This window comes from Narcine bancroftii, chromosome 3 (genome assembly GCF_036971445.1).
Source record: "Narcine bancroftii isolate sNarBan1 chromosome 3, sNarBan1.hap1, whole genome shotgun sequence".
Classification (NCBI taxonomy): Eukaryota; Metazoa; Chordata; class Chondrichthyes; order Torpediniformes; family Narcinidae; genus Narcine; species Narcine bancroftii.
In genome coordinates, this window is record NC_091471.1 from 275,009,998 (window position 1) to 275,036,323 (window position 26,326).

The following is a 26,326-nucleotide window of genomic DNA, read 5'->3' on the forward strand; positions in this document are numbered from 1 at the left end:
GGGCTCAGGCCTGAAATATCAGCAACATATCTTTGTCTCCTATGGATGTGGAGCTGAGTTTCTCCAGTATTTCTGTTTTACTACAATCACAGCGTCTGCGAAATTTTGTTTCACTATTTGCAAATTCAATACCTTTGTCCCAAATCGCAACACCTGCTATATTCACCTAACAATCTATCATGCATTTGGCTCCACTATATGACTCTATTTTCATTACTGCCACACTATAATATCTACAACACTTCAGAAAAAATGCCATAGATTTTGTTGTGGCATGGTTGTCTTCATTCCGTTTATTCTTCTCAGTAGATAAGGCTTCATCTAAAGGAATTAGCATCTGAAGAAGCCTTAGGTTACACAACAGGAAATTTCACTCATATGTCCTTGGACAGAAGAGAATTGTCAGCGCTGAGGAATTCTCATCCTTCTCAATGAACTTTACGGTAAATTAGCACTTGCTGTTCGGCTCCGAATCATGGGTCCTCTACTGGCATCACCTACGGCTCCTAGAACGCTTCCACCAGCGTTGTCTCCCCTCCATCCTCAACATTCATTGGAGCGACTTCATCCCTAACATCGAAGTACTCAAGATGGCAGAGGCCAACAGCATCGAATCCACACTGCTGAAGATCCAACTGCACTGGGTAGGTCACGTCTCCAGAATAGAGGACCATCCTCTTCCCAAGATCGTGTTATATGGTGAGCTCTCCACTGGCCACTGTGACAGAGGTGCACCAAAGAAGAGGTACAAGGACTGCCTAAAGAAATCTCTTGGTGCCTGCCACATTGACCACCGCCAGTGGGCTGATATCGCCTCCAACCGTGCATCTTGGTGCCTCACAGTTCGGCAGGCAGCATCCTCCTTTGAAGAAGACTGCAGAGCCCACCTCACTGACAAAAGACAAAGGAGGAAAAACCCAACACCCAACCCCAACCCACCAATTTTCCCCTGCAACCGTGTCTGCCTGTCCCGCATCGGACTTGTCAGCCACAAACGAGCTTGCAGCTAAATGGATATTACCCCCTCCATAAATCTTCGTCCGCGAAGCCAAGCCAAAGAAGATCAAACTAATGTGCTCTCTGGTCAAGGTGTAGGCAGCAAACAGCATCAAGGGTGGAATGGCCTTGAGAACTCCAAACAAAACTCTGCTGGCTTTCAGCTGACTCTCAGTAAGACACAGCATGCAGGGCGAAACTGATTTATGTTGGAGGGTGATGACCCATTTTCACTTCCAGCTTGTGTTGTGTCTTTGTTCCTGAATCTTAAGTTTCCAATTTCCCCTTTGACATTTCAAGGCCCTGTTTTGTTTGTTGGAGATTTGGAGGAACAGGAAGTTGCTAATTAGGTTGATAATGACATGCCAGTAACAAATGTGGAGGTGGATAATGGATGCTGTTTATACAAAGTGGCTGCAGGCTGATCAGTCACAGTCAACGGCCATCAGTGATATTCAAATGAGAGTACATTGCCCACATGCACTGTAACCGACGCAGAGTGCACAAGCAGCCTGCACACTCCAAGGACATTTGAGTGCTGGTCTTCTTGTGCAACCTATGTAGGTTTTATAAATGTCAACGGTTTCACATGAAGGCCTATTTCTAATTTACAGAGAATAAACAGATTTAAGGTAAATTGGCAAAACACAAACCATGTTCTTTTCAAGATTTTCTGAATTGTTCGAGGATTAGAGTGTGAAAAATATAAAAAAAGGCAGTGTATTATAGAGGCAAGCACATGATAGATTGTTGGGTAAATGGGACAGGTAATCTAGTTAGGACAGAAGGCAATGAATTTTTTTTTAATGATGTTTTGTTTTAATTATACATTCTGGCTAGATCATCATCTCTGTGTTCCTTCAATTTGATGTTTAACACGAATGTCTGCGGATTGTAGTAAAAACACAGAAATGCTGAAGCAACTCAGCAGGTCTCACAAACAGTCCTTCCAAGTGAAGCAATGAAGACTGGGAGAGATGGTTTTGTTGAGCACCTCTTCTCCGTCCACAACAATAGCAGGACCTCCCAGCTCTCTCAGTGGCCACCCATTTCAATTCTCTGTCTCATTCCCTTGGCAAGTCTGTCCACAGTCTCGTGCATTGTCACACTGAGACCACCTGCAAATCGGAGAAAGAACATTCCCTCTGGGCCCCCTCCAACCAGCTCCACCTCCTCTTTCCCTCTGTCTCCTTTCTCCGGCTCTGCATTCACAAAGCCATCCCCTCCTCCAACCAATTCTCACCCTTCCTCTCCTGTCCTATCCATGCCCAATAATCACCTTTTGTCTGTTTGCTGTGCTCTTCCCTCTGCCCTTTCTTTCATTCTCCCACAGCCTTTTAATTCAGGTGCCTGCCTACTTTTTACTCACATCTTGAAGAAGGGCTCAGGCTTGAAATGTTGGTTTACCTCCTGTGGACGGTGAGTTCCTCCAGCATTTTTGTGTTTTTACCCTTGAATTTGATGGCTTGTTAGGTCATTTGATATTATGCTGTCTGGAATGGCATAGAAGCCAGAGCAAGTTACATCAGCAAATTTCCTTTAGTGACTGGTAAGAATTTAGTTCAGTTTATCTATTTATTTATACAGCACATTTAAAACAACTCACATTGATCAAAATGCAGCACAAATCAAAGAGATATCACAACTAGGCAATTATTTAAAGTCCAAATCAAACAAATATGAGAGGGTTGAACACAAGATGCCTGAGGAGGATTCAAAATAGCAATACCAAGAGTGGGAAAGGTTTGCTGGTACAGATACCTGCTTTGCATTCCTGCAGTCTGTTCACAGGAGAACTGTTCTTGGCATTTTGTGACAAATAACTTAAGCAAATGTCTCTGAATTTAAATTTCCAAGTTGCTATCCTGAGATTTAAATTGATATCTATGAATCAATAGTCCAGACCTCGAAATACAGGCCCCTTAACTTAAGATCAAGCTTACAGAATTCCTTACTGGGATTTCTGTTGTACATCCACCTGTGCAGAGATCCCCAATGAATAGCAAGATCTAGATCAGTTGTGTGGCCTCCTTTTGTCAAATACTGACAGCTATCTCTGTATATACATCAGATGGCGTCAGAGATAAGCAATCTGCACCTATTGCTCAGAGTCCCTGCATGATCCTTCTGTCATTGAACAATATGATAGGACCCGAAAAGATCTTATAATGTTTGGCTCAGTGACTGAGGGACCCACATAGGCTGCGGGTGACTTTCAGACGGGGGATCCATATGGAATGCTAGACACTAGCTCATGGGCACCAGGCATCAAAGCCAGGATTCAAAAGCCTGCTGAAGGCAAGAAGGGTTCCTGAAGACCCTTGGACGCTGAAGGCTTCTGATTGTGTTGGAGACATGGATCTGGAGCTCAGATGGCTAATGAATCAAACAGGAACCTGTGCGGCTGCAGAGGCTACAGAAATACTGGAGGTGAATCCACGGACAATCAATGACTCTGAAGGGACTCTTTCAAATTTAAATTTGACATACAGCACAGTAACACGCCCTTTCGGCCCATGACTCCGTGCCACCCAATTATGCCCAATTGACCCACAATCCCCTGTACATTTTTGAACTCCCTTTTGCTTCACTTTTTCCCGAACTTTAACTTACAACAGGCAGAAGGTAGTTTCGTGTAATATTACATGCTCTGTACTATTACATAACAGTAAGGGAATCCTGGAATCTTGGAATAATCCACACAAATTCCACAGCAGCAGGCAAACGGGGCCACAAGGGTGAGCTGGGAAAATGGCCATTTCTATGCCGTATGACTCAGTAACTCTAAAGGTGCTTTTATGGAGGGTCACTGCTTTGAGGCTGGCTCCATCATTGGAGAAAAATATGCACATACCTTTCCAAAGAGAAGGTCTAAAAGGCTGCTGCACAGCCGCTTTTCTGAAGAGTGGTGTCTCGTTCCGTCCTTCAGTGTCGATGGAGGCAGGGATACTGGTTCCATAGTGCCACCCTTCAACACAACGGCATACATACATGGCGAGCAATGGCCTTCTTCATTACCGATCATCCCCCACGCAGCTGGAACCGCTCTGGGAAATGCAGAATAGTTCCAGGTGCGTGGGGGATGATGGGTAATGAAGACGGACGGCATTGATCCTTCTTCAGCCCAGCACTGCCTCTCCAGCACGCCAAGGGACTCCAACCTCCAGTACTTGTGTGGTATTACTGCTGCAATGACTGGGTCCTGGGACATCGAGATGTCATCAGCCTGCCCCTAGCCAGCGGCAGTACATTAATGGAGCAATGTGGAGCACTCCACTCCACCTGTGTGACAAGCCTGAGGAAGGATCGGATTTGGTATCTTGGAGGATTTATAGAGGTAGGTTCAGCAATGAAAGGGCAGAGAATATCTACCTTTACAGTTGCAAATTTTTCTCTATAAAATGGCCTTAAGTGATTCATCTACTGAACCACTCTGTCACTCCACTGAAGTGAATAGAACTGAATTTGTCATGTCCAGAATATTTGCATGTATTTAGCATATTCACCACATCCAGTTGACAACATATACCACTCTTGCATGCTTAAAACTTTGATAACTTTTAACCTAAATCTAGATTACTGTGCTTGGTTTCTGAAACCAAAAAAAGACGTTGACAATGCACAATTACCTTCTCGTAAAGAGCTTGCAATGAATTTTCCAGTAAAGCACCACAACAATGTGTCCCTTGTACCAAATTTCCTTCCTTTCAAATTGTGACTTGGGTGTTATTCAGCAAAGAATTGATTGCTCCTTCCTTCTGATCACATGTTAAGTTAGTAATAGCTTGAAAATAATGGCTTGTTGTCACTTATCAAAAAAATAAGTTCACACGTTTTCAAACCCTGGCCAAAGTTACTCTTCTAGTTGACATGAGTCGACATCCAGAACCTAAAAAATTTAGCCTCAATCAGATGCACTAAACATGATATAAAGTTGCATCCAGGGAAGAAGGGAATCCCAGGTAATGCAGACTAACAATGCGGCGGAACAGCAAGTCTCGTGACCAGGGAAGAAGGCAAGAACAGGTTCGTGACCGGGGAAGAACAGCAAGTCTCGTGACCAGGGAAGAAGGGAATCCCAGGTAATGCAGACTAACAATGCGGCGGAACAGCAAGTCTCGTGACCAGGGAAGAAGGCAAGAACAGGTTCGTGACCGGGGAAGAACAGCAAGTCTCGTGACCAGGGAAGAAGGGAATCCCAGGTAATGCAGACTAACAATGCGGCGGAACAGCAAGTCTCGTGACCAGGGAAGAAGGCAAGAACAGGTTTGTGACCAGGGAAGAACAGCAAGTCTCGTGACCAGGGAAGAAGGGAATCCCAGGTAATGCAGACTAACAATGCGGCGGAACAGCAAGTCTCGTGACCAGGTTCGTGACAATAAATCAGGATTTTTTTGTCATGAAACTTAGTGTTTTGTAGCAGCCTCACAGTTCATATATTATAACCATCTTAAAACTATAAAAATAAAATAATAACAACAGAGCAGGAAAAGTCAGGCCGTGTCTGTGGTTCGTTGATCATTCAGGAATCTGCTGGCAGCGGGGAAGAAGCTGCCCTTGTGCCGCTGAGTGATCGTCTTCAGGCTCCTGTACCTCCTTCCCAGTGGTAGCAGAGTGAAGAGGGCATGGCCTGGGTGGTGAGGGTCCTTGAGGATAGAGGCTGCTTTCTCAAGACACCACCTCTTCCAGATGTCTTCAATGGAGTTGTGACAGATTATATCATATTTTATATTGTATATAGATAAGTTTTTGGAGGAGATAAATTGTGGGGGTAGTGTAGGTCACAAATAAATGCAAACACTTCACAAAACAGATCCAGGGTCTTTGTAAAGACAATAAAAACTGCTTTGCTAGAGATTTTCATAAGGAGGTGCAAATAGAAGAACTCGAGCTCAAGAGACTTCACATGTAGGTGTTAATTGGACATGCTGTGGAGTGATGGATTATTGTTTTGAAAGCTCAAAAGTTTTTGTCCGATGCCACAATCTGTCTGGATGCAGTTTGCTGTTCTTAGAAGATCATGTGGTTTTGCAAAGAGAAAGAGAGAAGAGTCCAAACAGGCTTTCAGAGAGAGAGAGAGAGAGAGAGAGAGAGAGAGAGAGAGAGAGAGAGAGAGAGAGAGAGAGAGAGAGAGAGAGAGAGAGAAACCGAGAGAGAGAGAGAGACCGAGAGAGAGAGAGACCGAGAGAGAGAGAGACCGAGAGAGAGAGAGAGAGAGAGAGAGAGAGAGAGAGAGAGAGAGAGAGAGAGAGAATCAGTTTCTGCAGTGGCAGCTGGTTTAAACCCCATTTTGAATATGGGTTGTGCGTTTTGAGTTCAGACTGTTGATCCATACAAGAGAAAATGGCTGGCCACAGTGCTTCACCTGAAATAAGGGAAACAAAATGAACTCTGTGGTGACCTGAAAGAAGAGGTTATCATTTGGAAAACCCTGATGGGGCAAGTTTCTTTGGCAAGGCACTGAAGTGACTGATGAAATAAATCAGTTTGTGTGTGTCCAACAAGCAACAAATCTCTCTCTGAAAGCAACAAGAACCTTCCTGACCAGTAACCATTTACCTTTTCACTAGAATCTGGTGAAAATTCATAAATGTTAAATTCTATGCACAGTATAAGAATTGCCTGATACCAGTGAACTTGGAGGAGTGAGAAGTGAGATTGGACTGTGAATCGAAAGACTTTTCTGAACTTACACACATTACATACACATGCACTTAGAAGGGGGTTAAGTTAGGTTATTACGTTAAGTTAATAGTAATAGTTCGATGCTAATAGCATCGAGTCCACGCTGCTGAAGATCCAGCTGCGCTGGGTGGGTCACGTCTCCAGAATGGAGGACCATCGCCTTAAGAATATACCACACAAGATCGTGTTATATGGTGAGCTCTCCACTGGCCACCGTGACAGAGGTGCACCAAAGAAAAGGTACAAGGACTGCCTAAAGAAATCTCTTGGTGCCTGCCACATTGACCACCGCCAGTGGGCTGATATCGCCTCAAACCGTGCATCTTGGCGCCTCACAGTTTGGCGGGCAGCAACCTCCTTTGAAGAAGACCGCAGAGCCCACCTCACTGACAAAAGGCAAAGGAGGAAAAACCCAACCCCAACCAACCAACTTTCCCCTGCAATCGCTGCAACCGTGTCTGCCTGTCCCGCATCGGACTTGTCAGCCACAAACGAGCCTGCAGCTGACGTGGACATTTACCCCCTCCTTAAATCTTTGTCCGCGAAGCCAAGCCAAAGGAGAAGAAGAAGAAAAATAGTAATAGTTAAATTTTGATTTTTTTTGGGGGATTCAGGATCCTCTGGGCCCATAACAGAGTGAAGTCTGGTGCCCGTGATATCACAAGCCAAGTTAACAACCCTCTGGAGCTTTTTCTTGTCCTGAACATTGGCACCTCCGTTGTTGAAGAGAGATTTTATTCAGGCATTTGAAATGGAGAGGCATAGACAGAATGAAACAGGACGGGCCCTTGGCAGGAACATCAGCAAGGAGGAAACAAACATAAAACAATTAGAGAGGAGATGAGGATGTAATTCCTCACAGAAAATGGTGGGGATCTGGAACACTTATGTTTTTTTTAATCACACAGCCGCTGCATTCCAAGAAATTATTCCCATTTTCCTGATACGCATGGTGTGTAAAAAGCTCGGAACGGGAACATTTTACCTCCTAGACCTCTAGTCATTTTTCCAAAATGCCTACAGTCTAAACTGAACTGCAGGCGTTCTGTGAAATTAACCTGCGTTTGAATAGTTCCATACGTATTCACTGCTTGCATTAAAAGTACCTCGGGATCAATGACCATTTTCCTCTCTTTAAGGATATGTCAGCCACAAATGATTCACGTCACATTCAATGTCGGGGCAGTGGCAATCTATGCCCCACATATGTTTTGTGTTGCGGTCAATGTCCCGCCTCTTTACATACCACACTGCCAGTATGCTATCTAAACTCGCAGTCAGAATCAGAAATTTGCAGTTTTCGTCATTCCTGTGTGAACGACCACCGCCGGATGTTGAGAGACACTTCCTAATGGTAAAATCCCATGAAGTACATGTAAAAAACACTTTTGATCGGAGTGCTAGAGACAGACGTCCTTATTATATTATCGGACTCTGAAATGGACATCTCACTGGTAAAATATGATGCTCATTACTATACTTTTATCTGTATCCTGTGCCTTGCCTTTATAACCCTACACTCTGACTTACCGCAATTGTACAAGCTCCACTTTGGTTTTATTATTGCACAACCTACAATATGTAATATGAATTAACCTCCCTGGGTAATATTCAAGACAAAGTTTTTCATGGTGTCTCATTACACTTAGCTACAATTCAATTCCATACAAGTCAATTAAATTCCATTTCATTAAATTCAATTCTTTGGACATAAAGGCCTTTTTCTCCGCTGAAAATGCTTCAGATCTTATGATCTAGCATCAAGATCGTCTTCAATCTCTCTGAGCTCAGAAGATGAGCATTACCTGAATCTTTCTCCTTATCATTCTCCATTTACTCATGAAGGAAATTTCTTGGGAGTGGGGTTTGATGACAAGACCGACCAGCTGGCAATCATTCACTCCAATGGCCGAATAGGGCTGATTGGTTACACCAAGTCTTCCATGCAGAGTTTCCTGCAACTCCTGGCCAGTAACAAAATAAGTCATTTTGTTTGACCCTTTGGTAGGATTGTTGCACCTCTGCCACACTTCTCTGGAAACTCCGACAGAATCCGTAAAGTATTGCACAGTGCCTCTCTCCAGTTTGCTTGGCACACAGACCTTCGAACCTCACACCTTGGACACATCCAAAATACAACATCACTTGTCTCTCCCCTAACTCACACTTGCTGTTGTCCTTCCTCCCAAAATAATCACCTCAACATTCACTATCACCATCAGTCCATCTCCCTTTTGCAAATTAGTCTGGAGTTACCCAATCTACCTTTTAATTTCCAGGATGTTCAAGGTTTTATCAGTCCTGCTCTAAACAAACCGTTCAAAGGACTGCAACCTTTATTCTTAAATAGGAATATGCCCTGACACATATCATTCCCATTCCTTCTTTTGGAAGAATTTTTCAAATGTAATTCATCACCTGTGAAACATTTTACAATTTCTCAAAAGCATGAAAGGCTTTGCAAAAATGCAGGAGTTTCTTAAAAATGTGCCTATATCCAACATCCAAAGATTGCAGATATTCAAAGTTAAAGCATATTCTTTCAGAATACTTTTCATGTGTCACTACGCAAAATGTCAGATCAATTCTTACCCCACTTGTCAAAAAAAAATCAGTTCACATCTGTCTGCAATTGCTGTGCTTGTGGGTGTGTGATAAAATAATTTATTGGAGCTTTGGTTGTTAACCATTTAGATTCCTATATAAATACACTTGTTTTTCTTTCAAGGAACCTTTTGATAAAATATACATTATTCTTGTAAAAGCACAATGCAGCTCCGCTTCACGAAGGATTTGAAAGTACTCGTATTCATTGAATTTGATATGAATTAGATTTCGACAGGACAGCGTGGCAAATAGGCTCTCTTTATGCTTTGAGGCATTGTATTGAGGTACTGTAAAATGTAGATAAGGGCATCCAATATGCAGTGTGAAGCAATACATTACCAAAGAATAATGAAACTCTTTTTGTGCATGTTGATAAAAAAGATTTCCCTCCAAAAGAATATATTAATTAGATATTTTAGGAGCGCAAAGCTCGAGCCACTGTGTGTGGGAGCCAACCATGAGATTCACTTAATCTGATAGAGTGCGTGTAAACACAGCCCAAGGTTGGAATTTGAATTTGTTTAACTTTCTTGATTCTCAGGAAAGCAATCACACATCATATGAAGTTGTACACATAGTTCTGCACTAATGCATGTATTTCATAGAATCAGCCTTGATAAAGGCTGACCACACATCCTCTTTTCAGAGCTTTCCACACTTTTCTAGCCCACTGTAAACATCTGCTTCCATTCTAACTCATGCAGAGAATAAACTGCATCTTAATTCTGGCGTCTCCACAGTTGACCACTTTTATTTCCCATCTGCCTGCTGCTCCTCAATAGCATCTCTCAGCTTTCCTTTGGCCCTCTCTCCATTAGTCCTGATGCGCATCAATTACACAAAGACTGAAGTTACCAAGCCTGAAGGCTTTTATTTACAAGAAATGGTCAGCATCCCTGTGTTGGTCACTCACACTGACCCGGACTCGAACTGGGGGCACATTAGGGTTAGGGTGGTATGACAGCCTTTATGGGGGAGAAAGTGGAGGAGACACGAGGTGGCCAGTGAGAGCAGGGTCAACCAGGAAAGGTCATGGCATTTACATATGGTGAATATATACACAATAGAGGTTTTACCACTAGTCCCTCTTTGACTCAAGACAGGAAGACTGATACCCAGCACTGAAATTTCCGCCAATCTGATAAATACCAGGCCAAATTTTGTTCCAGAGACCCAATTCTATTCTGTGGACAGGCCAAACAACCCCACACCAGATGCCCCGTGAAGGATTCTGTATGTTCAGGATGCGGTAAGAGGGGACACTGGGTCGGGCCTAGAGGAATGCCAGGAAGGCTATTGTGTGCGTGACCCCCCCCACCCCCACAACAGTCGTACACCTCGTGCTCAAGCCCAGAGGTATGGGCCACTGCCTCTCCATGCTGCTCGCCGCTGCAATCTTGCTGTGCCTTGTGGTGGGAACCGCTACCAGAAGAAAAGCAACGGCGATCATCTTGCCGCTCTTTGTGGTTGATGCCATTCTCCAGCCCTCAAATCAAGATGACATTGACAGGGAGATCGATGCAGCCTTCGGACCACTGGCATCAGTCATCCTCAACCAGGCGCAACCCCACCAGCTGAGCAACTCGACGAGGGAGGAGAGGGTAAACAACATCTGACAGATTGCTTAATAGACACTAGCTCAACTGAGAGCTTTTAAACTCAACGACTGCTCAGCAGTACAACTTAAAGGTTTACTCAACAGTCTACCATATTTATCTAGCTTCGCAACTGTATTCGGCGACTATTGTACTGTGCACTTAACCGTAAAAGAAGAGGAATTTTGCAAGTTCTGACTGTATGTATTGAAAGGTTTGCGTGTTTCTGTGTTGCTGGGCCTGGACTTCCTGTGTCACCTTAAAAGCGTGACCATGGGATACTCTGGCCCACTCCCCCCAATCACAGTACAGAACAGAACCCAGACACTACATGCAGTCTCTCCACGCCGAATATCGACCCCCCCCCCCCCCACACCTTGTTTCAGAATCTAACACCCAACTGTAAGCCGAGAGCCACAAAGAGCAGGCGATACAGTGCAGGGAACCAAGAACTTACTAGAGCCAAAACACAATGGCTGCTTAAAGAGAAAAATAATTGAACCCAGCAACAGCCCATGGAGAGCCCAGGTGGTAGTCATGAGAGGGGGAGAAAAGCCCAGGCTAGTGACTGACTATAGCCAAACTATTAATCACTTCACACTCCTGGACACATAACCCCCTCCCCAAATCTCGGACATGGTGAATGAAATTGCGCAGAACAGAGTCTATTCGACCTTCAACCTGAAAGCTGCATATCACCAGTTACCAATCTGTTCCGAGGACTGTCCTACATCGATTCGAGGTCAATGGGCAGCTTTATCAGTTCCTGAGGGTCCCTTTCAGTATTACGAATGGAATCTTGGTCTTCCAGGAGCAGATGGACAAAATGGTAGATAAGTACAGGCTAAGGGCTACCTTCCCCTATCTCTACAACATCGCCATTTGTGGACACAATCTAGAGGACCATGACGCCAATCTCCAGAAGTTTCTCCACACAGTCAAATCCCTGAACCTCATGTACAATGTCAGTAAGTGCATGCTCTGGACCAAATGTCCAGCTATCCTAGGTTATGTGGTGGAGAACGGCATCATTGGCCAAGACCCCGACCGTATGTGACCCCCCCCTACTAGACTTCTCTATCCCAAGGACCATGAAAGCTCTGCCTGGGCTTCTTCTCCTACCATGCTCAGTGGGTACCTCATTATGCCGTCAAGGTCCGCCACCTTTTAAAATCTACCTCCTTCCCATTGTCAGCCGAAGCCCAGGCAGCTTTTAAATCCCTCAGGAACTATATCATGGAAGTGGTGGATGAAAACCCACCATTCTAGGTGGAGAGCGATGCCTCTGACATAGCTCTGGCCACAACCCTTAACCAGGTGGGCAGGCCAGTAGCTTTCTTTTCCCGCACTCTGTAAGGCCATGAGCTCCAATACCCATCTGTGGAGAAGGAGGCTTAAGCCATTGTGGAGGACATCAGGAACTGGAGGCACTATCTGGCCAGCAGGAAGTTCACCTTGCTCACTGATCAGTGATCTGTACCATTCATGTTCAATAATACGAATGGAGGCAAAATAAAGAATGACAAGATTGCGAGGTGGAGGATCAAACTCTCCACCTATGAGATAGTGTATAGGCCAGGTACAGTCAATGAGGCCCCAGATGCCCTATCCCGAGGAAACTGTGCTGCTTCCTAGACTTCCCTATCCCAAATCAGTTGCGGTCACTTCACAACGAGCTCTGCCACCCGGGCATCACCCACATGGCCTACTTCGTCATGCACACAACCTGCCCTTCTCTATTGAAGACATCATCAGGGAGATGATCAGGTCATGCCAAGTCTTCACTGAGTGCAAACCACATTTCTACTGCCCTGACAAAGCACATCTCATAAAAGCTTCCCACTCCTTCGAACAACTCAGTGCCGATTTCAAGGGGCCCCTACCTTCCACCAACGGAAACATGTACTTTCTTAACTTTATCGATGAGTACTCGCAGTTTCTGTTCACCATCCCTTGCCCAGACGCCTCCACCACCATAGTCATCAGAGCTCTGCACTTCATTTTCACCATGTTCGGGTATCCCAGCTTTATTCATAGTGACCGGGGCTCATTATTTATGAGTGAAGAGCTTTGCCAGCACCTGCTCGCAAGAGGCATCGCCCGTAGCAGGGCGACTAACTACAGCTCACAGGGGAACAGACAAGTTGAAAAGGAGAACGCAATGGTTTGGAAAGCAGTGAAATTGGCCCTCCGGTCTAAAGGCCTTCCAGGCTCACACTGGCAAGATGTTCTGCCCACCACACTGCACTCCATAAGGTTGGTTCTCTGCAGTGCAATCAATGTGACTCCTCACAAATTAATTTTGAGGAAATCCACATCAGGGATCACTCTTCTAGCATGGATAATGACACCAGGATGAGTCCTGTTGAAAAAGCACGACCCTTTGGTCGAGAGAGTGCACCTACTGCATACAAATTTGATGTATGCCTATGTGGCATACCCGGATGGCAGGGAGGACTTCATCTCGATCAGAGATCTGGCACCTTCAGGAACTGAGGTCCCAATGCCCACAATAGGCCTGGAACCTTCAATACCCCACGCAGGGTTCCAGACGACATGGTTCCAACTGAGCTACTATCGGATCCTGGATCCCCAAGTCCCCCTTTGTGTCCCAGTATCCAAGACCCACAGGAGGCACAGGAAGTTCTGGAAGAGCAAAGTCTAACAGTACTAAGGTGCTTAACCAGGTCCCCAGATAGACTCAACTTGTAAACAATTGTAAAAATTTGTGGTGCTGAACATGGTCTCTGTTTTCACCCACAGATTCTTTTCTGACAGAAGGGGTGAATGCAGTGAACTGGAATTCATTGTCTATGGGTAGATTAGACAGCCAGCCCCTCCTCTTAGATCTGGCCCTGTTGGTCCTGATATGAACTCCGTTTTTCTGCCTTACCTTCAATTTACCTGAAGACCATTGTAGATATCGACTGTTAATTGTAAGCTAATAAAAGCACGTTTGTGCTCCACAGTCTCCAAGTCCCATCGATCACGTTACAGTATGTTATCCACTCCTTTATCTTCTTGAATGATGCGTGATACTCCAAACCAAAAGCCTTGTCCTTTTACCATGTTCTACTCAGCTATTTAACGAGAACTTTGTGTACCCAGATAAATCTTTTAGCAACAAGTCATGTGCATGGTATCTACATGCTGATAAAGTAAAGTCCAAGTTTATGCTTGATCTCCAAAATGTTTTCTGTCAAGGTTGAATACACAAATGAGACCTGCTAACAAAGCATGTGATTTAAATGACTGTCAAATTAAGTAATGGCTAGTGTTTATAAATTTTGACAATGCATCTGAATATTCAGAATTCAAAAAAATCCACTCTTATTTAACCCTCAACCCCAGCATCTGCAACACAAGGTCTTAATTAGGGAATTATCAGCTGCCAGAACTTAATTATCAATGTCGTTAGTTTGGAGAGATACTACAAAGTGGTTCACCTTATAGCAAGCAGACTAAAGCAACTGTCATTGTAATATTGGACCTTTTTTTAAAAAAAACACACACGACAATAAAAGATTCTTGAAACAACTCTGTCTTAATCTTCTAAACCCAACGTTGGAAATATTTAGCCATTTGATGATGTTTTGTCAGTGATTATCAAAAATAGTGTGTGGTATATCAACTTAAAGCTGTAATCTCTGCACTAATTCAGTCTCTTTGTTCTGTAGTTTGGCTGATTATCAGTTTCACTTCACAAACAAAAAGGTAATTTAAATCATACTTTGTCTCAAACAGTAGTTATGATTCAAGGAGTGAAACATGAAAGTTTGCAGACGCTGTGACTGAAGTTTAAAAAAAACACAGAAATCCTGGGGGAACTCAGCAGGTCTCAGTGACCATATATTACCGACGAATTGGGTCCGAGCCCTTCTTCAAGGTACATGTGCTATATGCCTGCCCTTTCATTCCTCCTTCCTAACCTTTTAATTCAAGTGCCTGTCTACTTTTTGCTCATTCCCTGAAGAAGGGCTCAGGCCCAAAACATTAGGAAAAGGCACCTTTTTCTTTTGCTCTCAACCCCAGCATCTGCAGATTTTCTTATTTAACTCCATTCTCATTATAATTATGTTTAGCGACTTTCATTGATTCATTTGCATTCGGAGGTTGGAGGTGCTGCAAGTGTTTGATGAGAAGCGAGTGCTTGGAGGACAGTTTAAAAAGGGTGCAGAAGGCATAGGTTTAAGACCTCAGCGCGATGTTCAACACCGTCGATCACACTATTCTGATAGACCATGTCCAGCAGGAGGTCAGCATCAATGGCATGGCCCCGAGCAGGTTCAAACCTTACCTCACTGACAGGGCTTTCACGGTCAACATGGGTAAACTACAGATTTGCCTCAGCCACCCTCTTCTTCGGAATTCAGCTAGGATCCATCCTTGGCCCCATTCTTTTCTCTCAGTACATGCTCCCCCTTGGCCATGTTATGTAGAAATGTGGTATCTCCTTATCAGCCTGTACATTACCATGTGCATGACTTGTTGACAACACCCAGCTCTACCTCCCCCTAAAATCGGATAACCAGTCAAAAATCCCCAACCTCATCAACTGTCTGGAAGTCATAAATGCTGAATGGCTCACAACTTCCTTCAACTTAATGAGACAAAATCTGAGATCATCCTATTCTGCCCCCCTAATTTCACCAGAAAGTTACACAACTTCCTAGGTAATCTATCCACTCTTATTTAACCCATGTTCGACCCGGCCTTCAAATTTTACCAACAGGTCAACGCCGTGGTGAAGGCCTGCTTTTTCCAGCTGCGCACCATGTTTTAAAATAAAAATTCCTCTCACTCAATTACCTCAAAACGGTTATTCATGTTCTTATCTTCTCATGTCTGGACTATACTAACTCTCTATACACATCGATTAGCCAGTACTCCCTAACCTGCCTCCAACTGGTTCAGAAAGCTGCCACTAGGATCCTGACAAGTGCCAAGAAGAGGGACCATATCACCCTAATTCTGGCCTCCATCCATTGGCTGCCGGTGCAGCTCAGAATCAACTTCAAGCTGCTGCTATCTACATATAAAGCCCTCAACAACCTTACCCCCCCCCCCCCACACAACATATCTCCAATCTGCTTACGCCCTACTCCAGTCCCAAGCAGTTTAAGTCAACTACCGCAAGATGCCTGGCTGTTCCACACACTAAGTGAACACAAAAGGGAAGACGAGACCTTTACAGTTGCGGCCTCCACACTGTGGAACAGCATTCCCCTGACCATTAAACTCTCACCCTCCCTCAACTGTTTTAAATCCAGGTTAAAAACATACCTTCTGTCAAGCGTTGAATGTCTGAAACCCTTTGTATATCCCTAACCTCCAACAACAACACTGTGCCATTCACTGCATTTGTGTTCTATTTATAACATCTTAACCTGTTGTTCTGTAAATAATTTTACCAGTTTCAATCAATTGCCTTCGTTTGTACAGTACTTTGGTCAATGCAAGTTGAAAAACATGTGCTATATAAATAAAACACTTGAACTTGAAGCTAAGTTGTGATTTGTATTGAGTGTTGATTAATTGGGTAATTGAGTTAATTGGCAGGGACCAATAAAAGGAGGAGTAGCTGAAGGAGTAGCCAGTAAAGTTTGAGGCTTTGGTGAGCTGAAGTTGAGAAATTGTTTGCTTAGAGGAAAGGCCAGGTGAATTAGTTTAATTAAATGGAGATAGCTAGGGTGGTGGATAGCTCTGGTTGTGGGAAATCTGGGATAGTATAGTTGTCCCAGAAGACCATACCTGCAAAAGGTGCATTCAGCTGTAGCTCCTTACAACCTGAGTTAGGGAGCTGGATAAACTGTGGATCTTGTGAGAGGCAGCTGTAGACAGGAGTTTTAGGGAGGCAGTCACCCCCAAAATTCAGGAGGTAGGTAGCTGGGTGACTATCAGGAAAGGGAAGGGGGAAAAGTTAGTGCAGAGCATCCCTGTGGCTGTTCACATCAACAACAGATATACTGTTGGTGGGGATGACCTATCAGGGACAAGTTAAGTTGGTCATTTCTCTGAAAAGGAGAAGCTGATATCAGGTGTGTCAATATTTCTGTGGAACAAAGGGGTATGAGAGGAACTGGCTCAAGTTGACTGGAAAAATATGCTCGATTTGGGGGGAAAGAGTAGAATTAGAGGATATTTCTACAAAAAATAAGGAAAGTACAGGAAAAATGGGACAAATTTGGCTAAAAAGAGGTTAAGGCTAAAATAAAAGCAAAAGGGAGGGCAGATAAGGAAGCAAAAATTAGTGGGAAAACTGGATGGGAAACTTTTAAATAATCAAAAAGTCATTATGAAAGAAAAAAATTATGAAAGGAAGTTGGAAAATAACATACAAAAAGATACAAACTTTTTAAAATATATAAAAAGTAAAAGAGACATGGGTAGTACCAGTTGGAAAATGATGCTAGAGATGTTATAATGGGTAACTAAGAGATGGAAGAGGAACTAAATTAATTATTTAGCATCTGTCTTCACTGAAGAAGACAAGGAGGGGGAGGAAGATTGGAATTGATTTTTACAGAAATCAATAGACTCTGGCATGGTTCTGGAGGATTGAAAAGTTGCAAATCTAGTTCCACTGTTTAAGAAAGAAGGGAGGCAGAAAAAAGAAATTATAGTCCTATTAAGTCTAATGTTGGTTGTTGGAGTTATTGGAGTTCATCTTCAAAGATGAGGTTATGACATATTTAGAGGTGCATGACATGATTGGTCCAAGCCAGCATGGGTTCATGAAGGGAAGATCCTGCTTGACAAACCTAATGGAATTCTTTGAGGTAATCTGGACAAGGAAGAGGCTGTGGATGTTGTGTATTTAGATTTTCAAAAGGCTTTTGATAAGGTACTGTATGAGAGGCTGCTTAATAAGCTGAGACCCATGGAATTACAGGGAAGGTACTAGATTGGGTGGACCATTGGCTAATGGGCAGAAAGGAATAAAGGGATCCTGTTCTGGTTGGTTGCTGGTTATAAGTGGTGTTCTGCAGGGGTCGGTGTTGTGGCTTCTTTTTACAATGTATATTGATGATTTAGATTATGGATTGAATGGTTTTATGGTGACGTTTACAGATAACACTAAGATAGGAAGTGTTAAAGAAACTGAAACATTGCAGAGAGACTTGGACAGTTTAGGAGAGTAGGCAAAGAAATGGCAGATGAGATCCAATGTGAAGAAATGTACAGTTGGACACTTTGAAAGAGGAAATAAACAGGCAGATTATTATTTGGGGGTCCTCATACAGGATAACCTAAAGGTTAATCACCAGGTTGGATCAGAAAACAAATGCTATGTTGACATTCATTTAAAGAGGAATAGTGTATAAGAGTAAAGAGGTGTTGATGAGGCTCCATGGGGCACTGGTGAGACTTCATTTGGAGAACTGTGTGTAGTTTTGGGCCCCTGATCTTAGAAGAGATGTAATAATGTTGGAGAGAGTCCAGAGAAGATTTACCAGGAAGGTTCCTGGAATGAAAGGGCTAACATATTAGGAATGTTTAAAGGCTCTTGGACTGTATTCATTGGAATATAGAAGAATGGAGGGTGGGGGTTGGAAGGAATCTCAGAAACATTTTGAACACTGAAAAGATTGGACAGAGTAAATGAGAATAACATGTTTCCCTTGGTGGGTGAATCCAGGTCAAGAGGGCACAGTCTTGGAATGAGAAAGGACCCAGTTAAAACAAATGAGAAATTTCTTTAGCCAGAGAGTTGTGGAATTCATTGCCACACAACTGTGGAGGCTGGATCATTGGGGAAGTTTAAAGGAGAGATTGATAGGTATCTAATTAGTCAGGAATAAAGGGAAAAAGGCAGGAAATTGGGCTGGATGTGAGAACAATTTAGATCGGCATGGAGTTGCAGAGCAGACTCAATGGGCAATACTTCTGTTCCTTTATCTTGAAATAGATTAACTGAAAAGTTTAGCCCACCACTGGTATTAATTACTATGCGAGTGTTCATGGTTAAGATGTTTTAGTTAATTCACCATGAAGTGTCAGGAAAAATCCTTGTAAAAGTGAAACCTGAAAGTCTACAGATGCTGAAATTGTTGTCAAAAATACAGAAGTGCTGAAGAAACTCTGCAAGTCTCAAAGTGCTCACAGGACATAAAGATGTATTACTGACATTTCTGGGCTGAGCCCTTTACCTTGAGAAATTAGAAGCTGATGTTAATGGAGAGTGCCTAAATGGAAAATTAGGTTTTGCTCCTTCAAGTTGAGGGTGGCCTTGGATTGACAGTACATGAGGCCATGGCCAGACATGTCAGCACAGGAGTGGGGTGCAGAATTGAAAGGGTTGGCCACTGAAGGGTCCCTGTCACTGATGTGGACAGAGCGAGGGTGCTCAGTCTGCGTCCATTCTCTCTGATGTAGACAAGGGCACAGGAAAAAGAATTAATCCAATCACCACTGGCCTGCAAGCAAACTTGGAACAATCCTTGTTATCTGGATAGTCAGCTGAGGAGTCATTGAGTTGTAAACAGAATCTGGCAAGACAACATATTTTGCTGCATAAGTATTTATTTCAGAACAGCCTGTAATGATAAATGATGTTATTGGCATTGTTGTAGACAATATGTAGCAAGGGTGCTGATGTCATAATGAACTTGAAACATTTTTTCTCAAATAGAACCATGTATTTCAACAGGTTAACTGGTGTCAAGCATCACTGAATGTTTTTTTATCAGCAACTAATTGGATACTAGCCTGCACGATGACACAGTGAGAAGAAGCATGGATTATTTTCCATTTTGCCTCTCTTGAAGATGTTGCCTTGGTTTGTATATATTATTTGCAAAATACTGGCACCTTGATGAAGCAGTCAGACTTCACATGGTCTGTTTGTGGTGGCTGATTATTTAGTTGTGCCACCCATCATTGATAGAATCATCTAATAAAAACAGAAATATCATATTGTACAAAATTGCCTTTATTCTGCCATAAGGCAGACCAAAATTTGCTATTAGCATTACCTAGCACCCTACATAATCAAAGAGCAGCAAGAGAGTTTGTTCAGTCATGGGAGACGCTGAGGATTTGTCTCTGGTTTTCCCGCAGCCGATGCAGTTGCACAAGACACCAGTTCAGTTCAAACCATGGTAGCCTGAGCCTAGATCCAAACCTCCGACATGACGAGGAAGCCTTCAGCGCCCAGGCCCCTTTGGAAGCCCTTCTTGTCCTCAGTCAGGACTTGCTCGAATCCCAGTTCCAATACCTGGTTCTCATGAGCAAGTGTCCAGCATCCTGCAAACTGATGGGTCTTTGACCTCCAATTGCCAGCAGCCCATGGCCTTTGTGGGTTCCTTGCCCACATTTTACAGCCTTCAGCACAACTTGTCAATGCTATCCAAGTTACCTAAACTAGTCCTATAGCTCTGCATCCTGGGTGATGGTGGAAGCAGATGCAATCAAAGTTTTTAAGGCTTCTAAATGTGAAGGGAATGGATTGCTATGTGAGGTGGGAAAATAACAAGGCTTCTACTTGTATGTGCTGTGGCCCCTGGGGAATGGCTGTACCATGGAATAACACATTGAGGGAGGTGATTATTATCTAATCTCCCAAGTTATAATTACTGCACAAACATCATTAAAATAATAACTAAAATCAATTATTTTGTTTATTTGAAGCAATACAGTATAAATTAGGAATGTTATGAATATCAAATTAGGAATGATATTGGTAAAGGCATCACTTTTATTCTTTTGGGTTGGAAGCTGAAGATTTGTCTAATTGTTGACCTTATTAAATCCATTAAGATGCAGTGAAAAGGATAATAAAGGATCACTTTAAACTTGTCTTTCAAACAAACAAGTTTCTAACCATTCATCATGTCTTTTAAACTGTTTATTCTAAGTGCTGAAGTATTAGGCATTGTAAGAATGAGTCTGTTCCTTGTATGTTAAATTAAATTGCCAGCTTCGTTTTTTGCCTTTGGTACCTGTTGTGGTTGGCGATCGGGACTGGGGTTCGAATCCCACACTGTAAGCAATTTGTACATTCTCCCCATGTCTTTGTGGTGTTCCTACTACCATTCAAAATGTACCAGGGTGTAGTTTAAATTGGTCTACATGGACTCATGGGCCTGTTGCCTTGCTGTATGTCTAAAAATAAACAAATCTGTAACAACAGAAGGCAAAATAGGCCCAATCTTGTTTACTCTCTAAAGATCCATGGAAGCACTTTGGTCTATTCTATCCTTGCCAATGTGGGGACCTAGATTTTGACACCATGCCTGTCTTCCTTGCAATGAATTTTGTCCTTGTTAGGGGCCAAGACTGAGATTGTTTGACAAGACAGCTGTTTCAAACAATCACTTCTGCTAATATGACAGAAATGTGTGCCTTAGATAATTTCTCTTCTATTCTCTTGACTATGCATCATGTATCTATTTTCACATAGTCCTGGAGATTGTGCCAATTGAGACACTACTTATCAGTTCTAAATACTAATTTAGTGCTTATTATCTTGTCAGCTACAGTGGGAAATGTACTGCTTACCTTCTCTCTTGAGAACTGATCTATTCGATAGGCTGTTGAGTTTCCTGGAGCTTCTTCCACAAAAATGTTTGTGATCCTGGGTGTGACCCATCAGCAAGTGACTTTTCCACGAGGGCAAGTTCTATTCTGCCATCACGCACAAACCTTTAAATTGGCTGACAGAAAATGCTCACACTCTGAAGATCAGGCAGCATGTGGAGAGGGAGAAACAATTAATGTTTCAAGTTCTTTTTCAGAACTGTGCAAATTTGGAAAACTGGTATATTTAGTTAAGGGAGGATGAAGGTTATTTTCAGACCATGTTACAGAGGCCACATAGTTTTAAAAAAAAAAAAAAAAACATTATCTGGAATTTAAGCAACTGGCAACTTGAAGCAACCAGCAAAAGAATGAATTGAGGAAAATTAATATTTTGAAATGAAAAGCACAAATTAAAAAAAAATAATAAAAGTTTAAAATTGTAAAAATAAATGTTCTCTGAAGTAATTAATAAAACTTTGAAGTTGGGAGCAAATATTCAGCCAGCGGAGCGCCTTGTTCGTGCTTTCTCATAGCAGCTGGTTGAATAGTTATGTTTGAATAAAATGGCGTCGCCTGGGATGAAGAGCTGGTTAACGCTGCTTGCCATTAGAGTTCTGCTGTGTCTCCCTGCTAAGTAATCATCTTTAACAGTATATTAAGGCTTTATCTATAAACTTGAGGGGTGAGGGGAGGGTGTGGGTTAATTATGATGGTGGTACAGTGCCAGTGACTAGGGTTCAAATTTAAATTTTGTAAGTTACAGGAATTACCTGATTCAAGTGAACTTTACATAATTAAGAAATTCAATACTGATTTTTTCAAATTATTTTGCATTGTCTCTTGTCTTGTAAACTGTTTGTTCTTCTTTCTTTGGCTTGGCTTCGCGGACGAAGATTTATGGAGGGGGTAAAAAGTCCACGTCAGCTGCAGGCTCGTTTGTGGCTGACAAGTCCGATGCGGGACAGGCAGACACGGTTGCAGCGGCTGCAGGGGAAAATTGGTTGGTTGGGGTTCGGTGTTGGGTTTTTCCTCCTTTGCCTTTTGTCAGTGAGGTGGGCTCTGCGGTCTTCTTCAAAGGAGGTTGCTGCCCGCCAAACTGTGAGGCGCCAAGATGCACGGTTTGAGGCGATATCAGCCCACTGGCGGTGGTCAATGTGGCAGGCACCAAGAGATTTCTTTAGGCAGTCCTTGTACCTTTTCTTTGGTGCACCTCTGTCACGGTGGCCAGTGGAGAGCTCGCCATATAACAGGATCTTGGGAAGGCGATGGTCCTCCATTCTGGAGATGTGACCCACCCAGCGCAGTTGGATCTTCAGCAGCGTGGACTCGATGCTGTCGACCTCTGCCATCTCGAGTACTTCGACGTTAGGGATGAAAGCGCTCCAATGGATGTTGAGGATGGAGCGGAGACAACGCTGGTGGAAGCGTTCTAGGAGCCGTAGGTGATGCCGGTAGAGGACCCATGATTCGGAGCCGAACAGGAGTGTGGGTATGACAACGGCTCTGTATACGCTTATCTTTGTGAGGTTTTTCAGTTGGTTGTTTTTCCAGACTCTTTTGTGTAGTCTTCCAAAGGTGCTATTTGCCTTGGCGAGTCTGTTGTCTATCTCATTGTCGATCCTTGCATCTGATGAAATGTTGCAGCTGAGATAGGTAAACTGGTTGACCGTTTTGAGTTTTGTGTGCCCGATGGAGATGTGGGGGGGCTGATGGAGGACCTCAGTTTTCTTCAGGCTGACTTCCAGGCCAAACATTTTGGCAGTTTCCGCAAAGCAGGACGTCAAGCGCTGAAGAGCTGGCTCTGAATGGGCAACTAAAGCGGCATCGTCTGCAAAGAGTAATTCTTAGTGCTGGTGTATTAGCTAGGCATTGTAAGAATGAGTCTCAAGCAACTGGAAAACTTGCTTATCCGGCATCTACCAATCCCTGTAATTACTGAATCCCAGAGATCTTGAATTCTTCAAAACTTATTCACTAATTGGCAACTTAAATAACAATTCACACTCTTGCTGGGTGGGAATAAGTTCCAGGATCTTTGGTACTGTGAACATCAATGTAGGCAGGCACAATTGATATAAATGCATTGCCACCTACTTCCTGTCCTAAATTAATCCATTCCAAATCCCAATGAACAATGTTTCTATCAATCCATGGTGGTGGACTTCAACACCAACCCCTGAATGCACGTGCTTCAGTGATGGCTCTTTCTTAACCTGTTCGGAGTCTTGTAGTGATTTTAAGTAGTTGTGTGCTCCACACAGAAAGAAATGGTGTAACTGGTACATGGTAGGTCTATTGATGACCTAGTCCAATCAGCTAATAAATAACAATGGGAAATTGGTACAGAAATGAGAAGCAAAGTACACAGCATAAGACAGTGATTAAAGGTTAAGGACTTTGCATGTTCTTTTGAGATAATTATAAGAGAAACATAATTTTACACTGCAAAAGGAGGTGAATCACTACAGTGCATTAATGTCAGTTCTTTGGAGGAACAAATTGATTCATTTTAGTCCTTTGCTCTTTATCGATAGCCCTGCAGATCTTTTATTTTAAAGGATAGTTATTTTGCATTTTCTTTTGTCAGTTTTCCTTTGCTTTGTACATTCTGGATTATAAAGATCCTGCATTTTCTTTGCCCTTAAACTTTTTGCCAACCATCTTAAATCTACATTGTCTGGTTAATGGCCATTTTTTGCCAATGGAAATATTATTTAATCATCCTCCCTCCATAAAACACCACTTTGAATCCTCCTATTAAGTCTCAGCTGAGTTCTATTTGCTGCAGGGAGAAAATTTCCAGGGCTTACACTTTGCATCATTTCACCCCTGGAATCACAGAACAGATTTGAAGGGCCAGGTCATTTTTTTTTTGCATTCTCTGAAAGTCTATGAAGTTGTTGAGTTGCAGTTTAATACAGATCATAAGACTAACTCAGGGTCTCCTTCTCTGTATAAAACTGACTTTTACATGTTAGCGCTATTGCTTCAGGTCTCCAGCTAATAGAAGGCAGGATCTTGGATGATTTCTCCTCTATTTTTTCCAACCCCCCCCCCGCCTCCCATGATACCCACCTTCCCAAGCTCAAGGATTGATCTGATTAATAGCACTGAGATCAATCTGTCTAACATGCACAGACATTTCTGAGCTTCACAGGCTCCGCATCGACAGTTTATTTTTCCTCCTACCTATTGGGAGAGAAGATGAGGAATAGGAGCAGGAGTTGGCCATGTGGCCTGTCACGCCTGCTCACTCATTCAATGAGATCATGGTTAATCTGGCTGTCGCCTGTTCCCCATAATTCCCCTACTATTCCAAAATATACTTAAATACATTGATAGAGGCAGCCTTATGAAGAGAATTCCACAGCTTCCCTATTTCTGGAAGCAGCTTCAGCTTGTCGCGGCCTTCAGTGGCTGACGCATTTAGTGGGATGGTTAAATGCAATGCTGTTCCAGCACCACTGTCCACAGTTCAGTGTCTCTCCCTCCTTGTGTTTCAGTGGGTTTTCTCCAGGTGCTCTGGTTTCCTCCCACCTTTCAAAACTTGCTAGGGTTATAGATTAATTGGGTGTAATTAGGAAGCATGGGGCTTGTGGGCTGAAAGGGCCTGTTAATGTGCTATATATCTAAATTTAACATTTAATTCAAATCTACTCCCTTGATCTTTGGGCTATGTCTCCAAATTCTAGTCTCACCTGCCAGTGAAAACTATCTCCTTGCTTCTACCGTATCTATTGTGTTTAAGATTTTAAAAGGGACAGACAGAGTAAATGTGGATAAGCTTTTTCAATTAAGAAAGGGGGAGATTCAAACTAGATGGCATGGTTTAAGACGGAAGGGGGAAAATTATAAGGGGAATATGAGGGGAAATTTCTTTACGCAGAGGGTGGTGGGGATGTGGAATGAGCTTCCGGCAGATGTGGTTGAAGCGGGATCATTGGTTACATTTAAGGAAAGACTGGATCGTTACATGGATAGGAGGGGACTAGAGGGGTATGGACCGGGTGCTGGTCAGTGGGACTAGGAGGGTGGGGATTTGCTACGGCATGGACTAGTAGGGCCGAACTGGCCGGTTCTGTGCTGTAAGTGGTTATACGGTTATTCCTTTCATAACTTTAAATACTCTCAGATTCCACCCCCTATCCTTCTACACTCCATTGAGTATAGTTGTAGGCTACTTAATCATCAGATAACCTGTTCATTTCCAGAATCAACCTGGTGAGCCTCCTCAGGACAGCCTCCAAAGCCAGTACATTTTGAATCAGGGGATGAGAAGTGCATATAATTCTCCACCTCCCCAGTACCCTGTACAGAACCTCCCTGCTGTTAAATTCAGTCCCTATATTGAGAGTTTAAAAACCAAGTCTCCAGATCCACACTTATCACAAAATAAATGCAGGCTGATTGCATATTCACCAATAGGATTAAATGTTTCTGCCTCCTGCCCTGTGTTTCATTTTGTTGATCATACTTGCTTACAATGCAAAATTTCAGGTCAATGCTAGAATATCAAAAAAAGACTCGATGACCGCTGATGCAGACCCAAAGTGACTTGAGATCAGTGTGCAGAATGTAAAAGAGGCTTTCTAGTTACCATGGCAAGGTTAAAAGATTACCTTCAAAGTCACCATTCCTTAGAAATTTCAAGAACGGAACTTCACATCAGCTCAGAGCTCTTTTACGCATTTGACTGGGATATAAACTAAACTCAAAGCTGACCCAGAGAACTCCATTCCTTTCCAGCAGGTTTAAGGAATTTCCGTTTGTATTTATGGAGAAGCCAGATTTAATGAGTTTGATGGGAAAGGTTAGAGGCTGTACTCTCTGGTAACTGCTGGGGAGTTGAGTAGGTAGAGTGTGTAATTATTTGTGTTGTTTTTGGTTTGGCAGATTTCAAGATGAATAATTAAGCTTGCATT

The 26,326-nt window shown here is 43.0% G+C and overlaps 2 long non-coding RNA genes across 13 annotated transcripts in view; one reads left to right on the plus strand and one right to left on the minus strand.

Annotated features, from left to right (window-relative positions):
• Positions 1-21,563, minus strand: part of LOC138758795 (uncharacterized) — a 135,620-nt gene extending 114,057 nt beyond the window's left edge. For 4 of the 11 annotated variants that reach the window (XR_011354464.1, XR_011354463.1, XR_011354461.1 and 1 more), the window contains exon 1: positions 13,777-14,009. This is a non-coding gene — a long non-coding RNA (uncharacterized lncRNA). Of the gene's footprint in view, positions 1-13,776; positions 14,010-16,166; positions 16,219-21,383 lie in introns of those variants that run through there. The other 7 variants (XR_011354460.1, XR_011354456.1, XR_011354467.1 and 4 more) reach the window with 7 other exon arrangements.
• Positions 1-26,326, plus strand: part of LOC138758797 (uncharacterized) — a 140,479-nt gene that overhangs the window by 40,961 nt on the left and 73,192 nt on the right. The window lies entirely within an intron of this gene.